The sequence below is a fragment of the Saccostrea echinata genome, unplaced genomic scaffold (assembly GCF_033153115.1).
Source record: "Saccostrea echinata isolate AGI-Se365-2 ecotype Australia unplaced genomic scaffold, CSIRO_AGI_Sech_v1 ptg000001l, whole genome shotgun sequence".
NCBI lineage: Eukaryota > Metazoa > Mollusca > Bivalvia > Ostreida > Ostreidae > Saccostrea > Saccostrea echinata.
In genome coordinates this window covers 3,629,597-3,639,801 of record NW_026889750.1, presented here as the reverse complement: position 1 = coordinate 3,639,801, position 10,205 = coordinate 3,629,597, and positions in this window count along the sequence as shown.

Genomic DNA, 10,205 nt, shown 5'->3' with positions numbered 1-10,205 from the left:
TCAGAATTTCCTTGTGTATCTGGATTTCCGTTTTGTCCCCTTCCCAAACCTCCGACTGTTGCTATTCTTCTGGACTGTTGAAATCCTGAAAAAATAAATTGAGTAGACCTATCAAATGGATGAATCGTTTATTTCTTAAGTGCTTGAGACAACCAAAATAATTTTTTTTAATCTTCTGTCGTTTATTTATCCATGTATTCGTGCTCAAAAATTCTGAAACCATTTTTAAAAGACCAGTTCCAGCCAATACATGCTTGCATGCAAATATTTGAATATGAAGCGTATTGCAACTTTAAAATATTTGTTTAAGCATGCATATATGTCTAGAGAAATATACTGAAACCCACAATATTTTCAATATTTTAGCCATATAAGAATTCGTACTCAGTTCAAATTGCAAGTAAATTGTTATCTGTATAATACTTATTTAAAACCCCCAAAAAGTTCTATTAATGATATATATTTTCTGAGCAATCCATGCATCAATACAGAACACATAGACGCTCTGTTTTAGTACTAATGTAAACTGTGTGTTAAATATATGGTTATATTTTATTACCTAACTACAAGTAATAAAAAAAAAAACTTTTTAAACATTTTTGGCTACAGGTTTATTTAAAAAAACAATAACTTAAGTTTTTAGTAATTGAACATGACATTCATATTAAACTTTTTAAAAATACAAAAATGTCATTACACAGATGGGTATATATTTTACTTCACCCAAATGCTTGTGTATATATATTCAACATTTTCCCATAATATACAACCTGTAAACCGCGCCTTACCTCTGTTGGGAGATCGGAGAACAACTATTGGAGGAGTTCTATTCCTTACTAAACAGATAAACAGAAACGTTACAAAAACGTTTACTCTTTATCTTATATAGGATGTCGTTAAATTGTATTGTGTTTGGGAACTGATCAAATTTAACGGAACCTGAATAGTGATGTGAAAGAATTATAACTATTCATCATTTATTTATGTATTCATTTACTAATATACATATACTAAAGTATATGCCTTAGTATGTACAGTATTTATCTACAGTATATTTACTTTTCCCTAAAAGCAAAGATACATAATGATTCTCCAAGTTTAGCATCTTTTACATATTTTATATATTATTATTATATTTTATATATTTTACATCTTTTACATATAAAGTCCTAAAGATTTGGAGTTAGAATACTAATGAGGACTATCTCATTCTTTTTTTCCCAAAAAGGTTCAGAGAAGTATTTTTAAAAAAGAAATAAAACTGAAAAAAAAAACAAACTCTGTTGGTTTTGGTTCTTCGCGTTATTTACCTCTAGTTCCGTTTCTGGAAGGAAGAAGATTGGCACGCCTTGCTGCTGCAACAATGGTCCTGATGTTAAAAGGCAGCTCATTCATACTCACGCGATTACCTCGGTTGTCTGCAAAAAGAAGAATGAGTATGTCAATAACGTATTAAAGCATTGCTTTAAAATATTATTACCATACTGTATTCAAAATCACATGATTTTGATATTTTAGCATGAAAACTCAAATTTCCCCTAACTTTGATATCAACGTAAACAATATTTGTGTAATTATATTTCCTTTTTGATCACAGATTTTGAAAATAAATTGCCACTTTTATTCTTTATTTTAAGATAAAGGGACGATGTATTAGATTAAAATTAATTCAATCAAAAAATAAAATAAACATGATTTTTAAAAAAAGAAGAAGAAGACATTTTACCACGAATCTGAAAATATAGACTTTGCATTTGTACTTTTTAAGGAATTAAAATGCTTATTGATACAAGTACATAAAAACCACTTTAATCTTCTGATTTTCTTCAGCCTTCCAGTGGCGATGCTGTATATACTCGTAATTTTCTAACAATCAATGTTTAATAACATTCCAACAATGCAGAGGGAGACAAGTCATAAAACGACGTCTGGATGAGCTATTAGCTGCAAATTAATCACCTTAAAACAGACGCTGGATGACCATAAAAAGGGTGTATATATCAAAGTACACTAGTACTGGGGATACTGCTCAGATTTTTTGATGGCAACATCAAAATCGTTTTCATGTAAATTGCTTAGTGTTTTTATGAGACTGATGTTTTCATTGTCTATAATAGCTGAATTCTACAGACAGACTTTATGAAAAAATTCTACAGAGATACTTTATGAAAAAATAGAATTCATATTTTTTTCCGGATTGCTGTGCCCGACATCATTTTTAAATTTGAAAATACTGTTGTTTTATACTCAAATTAAGTGCATTTAAACACAGTATTGATTAATTGGGATATTCTAATTAATGATCATGAAGCGTCTTTTCATGCTTAAAGTCAACTCCCGTGCAACAAGATTACCTCCTCGGCCATTTCTTAAGAATCGTTCAGCTCCTAGAATAGAAATTTTAGTGTTAATGTAATAAGCACATTTTAATATATTGTGGAGCGGTCAACTTTCGCTAGCATAATCTAAGACGCTATAAGTCCTACCATAGCTTTGAATCATTACAACGTTTCATAGCAGCTACATCTAAGTAACTACATTATAGCTACACTAGATATTGATTACTTGGCTATAAAATTCCTATGGTTATATTATTCTAAAATGAAAGCATCTGTGATTGAATATATCAAGTACATTTATGGTCACAATGTATATTTTATGGCTACGATGTAAAAATCATAAAGCACATTTACAACTTTTATATCATTTAATTCTAAACCTTAAACATGAAAGTCAAAGTATTTGTACTTTATTCATTTTGGTATGTGTAGAGGCATGTGCGTTTGACAATGTCAAAACTGGTGAGCCAACCACAGATACTCTAAAGTTATATAAAGCAAGTTCTACATGATAAAAAAGCTCTACATAATATGAAGACTATTGCAACTGGCTTTTCTAATTAACTCCTTTGAACTTGCCTCTCATCAATCTCAACTGAGTTCTACCGTCTGCTCTTGGGATGAGAAATCCTGAAGTAAAGCAAATTTAATTTCATTAGAATTATATATAATTAAGACACTTCCCCTAAAGATAACTACGTTTTTATTAAAATCAATACAAAATATGCAAGTAAACTTCAACATATGGCGACAGTTGTTGAAGAGTTTACCAATGAGCCTCGGATTCCCTCGACCTCTTCTAGTACTTAAAAGATTCCTAAGAGATCGAACGGCACCATCTTGCACTGGGGTAAGAATGACTCTGTCAATTTCCCTCTGAGAGGCCGCAGTTGCTCCTGGGAGACCTGCCCGAGGTGTTCCGACAGTTCCTGTCAGAGTTCCTGTTGATCCCGCTCTTCCATTCAGATTCCCTCGGCCTCTTTGGATGGCACTGTTACCATTTGTTCTCCCTGTGATTAATGTTCTTCTACGTAATAGTTGATCTCGCGCTGCAAATTTCGAAATATTTTGTACTATTATAAGGTCAATTTTGAATTTAGAAACATACAAATGTTTCTTTTTAATGTTCATAAGCCCCCTGTTCACATATAATATGTTGCTTTAATGCTTGTTATTTTCCAAAAGATATGTATTTTATAAGTAGAATTCAGTATTTTCACAATTTAAGCATAGTTTGCGGGACAAAATTTGAGAAATGAAACATTTCAACTTGACAAATTTATAAGAATAGTACACATTTATCTCACTAAGAGTTATTCCCCTTAGAGTATTGATGAACCTTAAGAAATTTTGATTGGATAAAAACTTACTAACTGTTCTGTTTCTTGTTAAATCTGAAATGAAAATATAAATTTAGTGATATATTAGAGTTTTAAGTATATTGTATAACACAAATACCTATTGAAATAAAATGAAACATTATTCTCCGCAAACCTTTATTTGAAAAATGAAAGTTGAGGTGTAAAGAGTCATAAGACCAGATTTCATTTTAAAATTGATTTTGTTGGAGGATAATGTATGTTTGCTTTTTTTACCGAAAGGTGAAACATGTACTTACGATTTGCTTGTGACAGAGCTGCAAAAGATAATTGAAACGTTTTAAGAAAACCTAGAAGAACAATCCTGTACAAATAATTCAGATACATATAAGACTTCTTTTAAAAAACACTTTTCTCACAAGAATACACATAGTATGAAAGGTTCACCAAGGGCTATTGATAAGTTGTTTCCCGTCCATTACACAAACACAATCACTTTCATAAAAAGTATTACATTAAGAAGAAAAAATATATATATACGTAAGAAATCTTTTGTTACAAGAAATAGTTTGCATTGCTTCAATCAAGCTGTGGAACGAATGGTACATGACGTTTATGGTCAATGGATGAGAGTTCAAATGAACGCAGGACAATAATGCGAGATATGTTTACGACTCAGGACTCCTACAACTTGTTTCCAAGCGGCCAGTGTGAACCTTCCACCATAAATGTTTCTGCAGGTGGCGAGAGGCAATGCTGGCCACCTTTTGGTACAAAACTTGTTGGTATTCCACCTACATCTTCCTGAGACAGGGTGAAGATTTGCTTAAAGAGCATTTTTTAGGGTAAAAAGCCAGTGACGTTTTATTGATATTACATACCTTTATATGAATACAAACCTTTTAGAATTTCTACCAGAAAGTCAGTAATAAACCACAAAATATAATGGGAATTTCAATTGGTGTACTTTCAGTTATACATCGTCATTCCAAAAAGTTTTAACGATTTTTTTTTCGGCATATGATTTCCAAATATTTCTTTAATTAATGGTTGGGTCTTTCACTTTGCATAGGAAGGGGGTTTATTAAAGAAATACTGCCACTTTTAAAAATCATTATTATTCCCTCCCCCTTCGGTGTAACTTTGTCAACACGTCTAAATTTAAAATTGCTAATCACGAAGTCATTGACCAAACACGTGACTTGTATATCATATACTGTGTATGTATCGTGAGAGACCCTTTGATGATGGTCAACCAAAAACGGGCATTGAAAGCCAATCATGAGGTGATTTGACCGTTAATATGGCTGAGTTTGCGGTCTGATTTCCGCATACTTTATCAAAACATGACTTTCTTTTTGCGTATCAGAATACTAGATTGTTTTCATTGCTTATCTTCAACACTAACTTTTGCAATGATTTTTTTTCGTTGCTAGGAAGAAGTCAATTAATGCATAGTGCAATTGATTTTTTTCCCTTTCTGGAGAGTAGTCGATTAACATTCTAGCTTTTAAAAGATTTTGCAACACTGTTGTTCTTTGCCAATTTAATTTCATTGTATGCTTTTGACAAAGTTACCTAGTATTGCAACTCAACACAATTATTGTGTTTTGAAGGCAACTGTTTGGAGAAAACCAAATTTATTCATAAGTATAGTTCCTTACGAAGAATATTAAGTCGATAGCTTTTCTCTATTTATTATAAGTATTGATAGCAATTTAAGTGTAAAACATAGAACATGGTTACGCATACTTTACTTATTTTGTCTTCGGTAAAAGCCGCCAAATATCTAAAACTATATACCGCTAATTATCACCAATATAAGATGTCAAAGTAAAACCTAAATTGCACTTTTTATCTACAAAGTTCAAAAGCAAATACACTTACCGAAACACAGAAGAAATATTCCTAGAAAATAAATCCAAAATCGTGTCATCCTTGCACTGAATTTAAAAAAAGTTCATCAATTTGAATTTTTAAAATTTTTTTCAATTTTTATGAAATATAATTTGGGTTACGGCTCAAAGCCTACACGTTAGGCACTGCAAGTAAACGTTCCTTCATGTCAAATAATAAGTATTACCATTATCTTAAACATTAGTAAGACTAGGTAACAATGTGCCCCATTGATAGAGTGACCAACTCCTCTGTCTTTTGCGTGATATTGATACTCTGTTGAGTTACAAGCCTTGAGTCTTCCGACAGATCTGACGGCACGGCCGGACCGTCTGCTCTGACGTTTATTGTGTCCCGGGGCGGTGCTACATTGCCACCTATTGTCTTAAAGACCTGTCATCAAAGCTGTTGTAAGCTGCTGTGCAGAAACACACTTGTTTACATAATGACAATTTGTGTGTGTGTTTTATGTCTGTTTTTCGGGTGTGATTGCTATGTCGACAGGTTTACATGTCTGTTGCATTGTTAAATTGGACCAGGAACAAACATTATCATTTGTTTGACGGCTAACTGATATATGGTTATGTCTGTATAATGATGCATCAATAAGAGCACTTTAAGGACAATGCAGTTTTATGTAAGTTAAAATGTTTCGCAAGCAGAAGATGATGCAGTTAAAGAGACATACCACAAACAATTTTTTATCTCCAACACAGAAGAGTTACATTGCTTTTTCGTCATTTCTTTCAGGGAAATTTTAATTGTGTAAACTGTAAAAACTGACAATTGAGAATTCTCCCAGAATTTTTTTCGTTTTAATATTTCTAAAGCTGTTCAAGAATTATATTGAATTGTATAGAATCATATTCCCACTATTCACTAAATTTTATGGTTTGGACAAGCATAAAGTTGTTAACTAAAGCGATATCACTTCTTTAGTGAGGGGCACCTATTTAAACAAAGATAGTTGAATTCTGAAAGATAAATTTGTTTGTGTTATAATTTTTTAAGGAACAAAAGATAGAAACTTTTATTAAAAAAATCTTGAAAATAACAGCTTATGAAAGTAAAATGATTATTTTTAACAGCAATTTTTAGTTTTTAATTTTTCATTCAAAGTCTCACAAAAATTGTATTTAAAATGACAAAAAGTTGTATAAATTAATAAGGATTGCTGATTTAAGTAGATTTTTCAATTTCTTAATATTTTAGAAAATTTATTATTTGCATTATTTACAACCATTATAGGTCCAAAAATAGATACCAATCCAAGCATCAATTTTTTGTTTGTATCATATAACTTTTAATCAATTCACACAATGTTGTTCAATCATAAAGCCATCAATCTAGTGTCATGGGTTTTCTGTATGCGATGTTTTCCTTCGAAGATCAATTTCATTTGTCCACTAATAACTTTCATCTTTATTTTTATTATGTGTGCACAGGGAAAAGAAGACTTCGGAAATAAATTAAATTTTTATTGATCAATCTGACTTCACGCAAAACGATCAGTGGCGATTGTATACATATTTTTTTGGTCGGTCGTTCAAATGTCACGAGTTCGTGGGTACAATTTGTAATAATAAGTTCTTCCTATTGACAACATTAACAATTTATTTATAGGTATATTCTTAATTCATCATAATAAACTCTTTTGAAATTCCAAAAGACTATTTTTATTGCGATTTGGATTCCAAGCATTGTCTGACAAGATTATTAATGAAAGATCCTTTTTATCTATATTAAACTGTTTATGTGGGCTGGGTTTATTTTACTGCAGGATGTTTTTGTGGAAAGAAGGAGGCGGTTCCGCAAGTCAGGGGTAAACTTTTTCTCTTTTTTTTCTTATTTTGTTGGTAAAAAAAAAATTGCATATAAAATCTATGAAAATTTGAGCCAGGACTTTACCCCCCAACTTTTGGTTTGCTATCTTACCCTCAAACTGCTAGGGAAGGGTTTTATAATTTTAAAATAGAAAACTGGAATGAGAACCATCACTTCACTGGGTTGAATATTTCTTATTTCTACGTTTTAAAAGAATACGTTATAAACAACAGGGATGGTATCTGCTCCTTTATTTTATCGCCAACATTATTCAATATAGAACGAAATCTTACATAAGGTCAATTAAGTTTGTCATTCATAGTTATATCACGAGGAATTCATACTCTTATGAAATTCATCGTCGCTAACCTGACAGCACATGCATCAGCTTGTATTTCGGTTGCTAAGCAATGTCTTTGGGCGTGTAGGAATTCTTTAGAGTGGTGGATATTTGAAAGAGGATGAAGTCCTCAGAGAGAATAAAATTTTACCTAATTAAAAAGAACCTTATTGTGAAATACATTTTTTCTTCAGAATCTGACTTTGTACGTGCCTGTATGATATAAAAATGTTTTTTGTTTTTCTTAAAAGATCCATAAAATTATTTCAGATTATTCACAGGACAATGATGAATTAAATTCGTTAAATAACATTAAATATTATAAAATGTTACAAATTCTCCACTCATTATTCAAATAAAATCTACTAGATATATTGCTAATTTGTGTTTTAAAAAATGTGTTATTTATCCTTAAATTAGATCCTACGGGCTTGTAAAGAGTGTTTCGAGAACATAAATGTGTGTGTGTGTGGGTGGGTGGGGGGGGGGGGGGGGGGGCTTGATCAATTCATGGATTTGACAATCTTCTGCGTAATTTATCGCCTTCCAGTCAGACTAAATTTAAGTTGTGCCAGATTGTTTATCTCCCTTCTGAAGGTTGTGGAGTAAAAGAAGTCAATCGCAGCTAGCATTCAGTAGATTTTTTTCGTGTTTTCGACATCATCAGATGGATTAAGTGTATATATTGTTTTCAGAAATGACTAGTTTTAGCTTTACCATATAAGATTTCGTTTTTTGTGTGTATATAGTGTGTAGACTATAGAAATGGTCGAGGACACTGCCGTCACTGTTCGAAAAAGAAGATATGTCGCGACAGGATGCAGTATGACCAAAAACAGAGACAATTGGATAGGGTAATGATTCCGAGGCAATGGGCTTATTTTGTGCATAATCTTAGTCTTAATAATAAGGTATATAATCCTTCTAAAGGAGATGGGCGAACATAGCGTGCAGAAAGCCTATATATATAAAAATCATGATCAGTTTGTGAATTTAATATTTAGAGTAAAGTTCTCATTATTGAAGTTTATGAAATTGTGATAAACAAAACTTTTCTGAGGAAAATTTTCTCGGCAAAATTTATTCTTTTATTTAAAAAATTATTGTGGTATTCATGGGGTTCGAACCCTAGCAATAAAAATCCAGAGTATCATTTTCTTTCGAGACTAGCACGCTAACCACTAGACTACACAAGTCCTGATGAACAGTGGCATTTAAATCATGTTTGTGATATGACCCTTGACTTAATGGACTTCAAGTATTTCTCGAAAAGATGCGAATGTTATGTCATAAAAGTATATTTTTAAGGTATAGTGGGTCATTGCTCCATATTTTTGGTAACCAAAAAATGTATATCTTTATGCAAACTTTGAGGATTAACTTTCAAAAAGGTGGAGCGAAGACCCACTCATATCGAAAAATAGTGTTATAGTATGCGAAAATGACTCTTTTTGCCCGCTTTAGTGTGTGTCTAATATTTCAAAGGCAAATAATTTTAATCTTTGAGGGATTTTTGCAAATTGTAGAGATTTTACATAAAGTATATTTTAATGTTAGACGAAATATCAAGGAATATTTTGACATAATTGAAATTTAATTTTTCATCTTCATGTTTGTCACACTATAGGCTTATCGCTCGTCATGTTCACCCATCTCCTTTTTTTTTTTTTTAAGATTTTTGATTTTTCATGGATGGAATTGGTTATCATATATATCAAAATGTCATCTTAAATGATTTTAAACATTTATTTGTGTTGTATATGTATTAATTGCACTATGCAAGAGTGGATTTGATATGTTTAGCACCGTCTTTCGTTGCTCTTTGCTTTTAATTTATACACATGTATGTCGTGCATTACTCAAGAGATAACTCATGCAATATTTTGTATTTCTTTAGCAGGGTATGATTTCCATTATTATGTTATTGTACTTACAACATATATATGCAAAATTGGAACATTGCTCCAAGTGGACCAATTCATGTCCTTTAGCACCGCCTCTTCTTGCTGTTTTTCTTTGTACATGTATGTATGTGTAGGCATTTATTGATTTTTTTTGTTTCTTTGCCATTATCTTTATGAGTTTAGGTGTGCCTGTACAATTTTCTTTGATCAAAATTCTTTCTCTTATGCTTCCTGCTATCTTTTAGGATCCAGGATCATCCTCTGCACTTAAACTATACACCACTGATGTAACTAATTTTCTACTCATAATGTTACATTCACTATGTTGCATAAATGTTTATAAAAAATTATGTTAACTAATCTTTTGTACATTTTTTTTTCAAGTTTGTGTATTTAGTAATCATTATATATTATACAAACTGAACAATGACTTGATTCTCTTATATACATTGTATCTAGTCGTCACATCATTATATCATTATATTTCTATACAAACTGAACAACGAGCTAATTATTAATTACATGTACAGTGTACTTAACTGTTTTGTGCGTACTTATTTGTTTAGTCATAATTGTTATAATG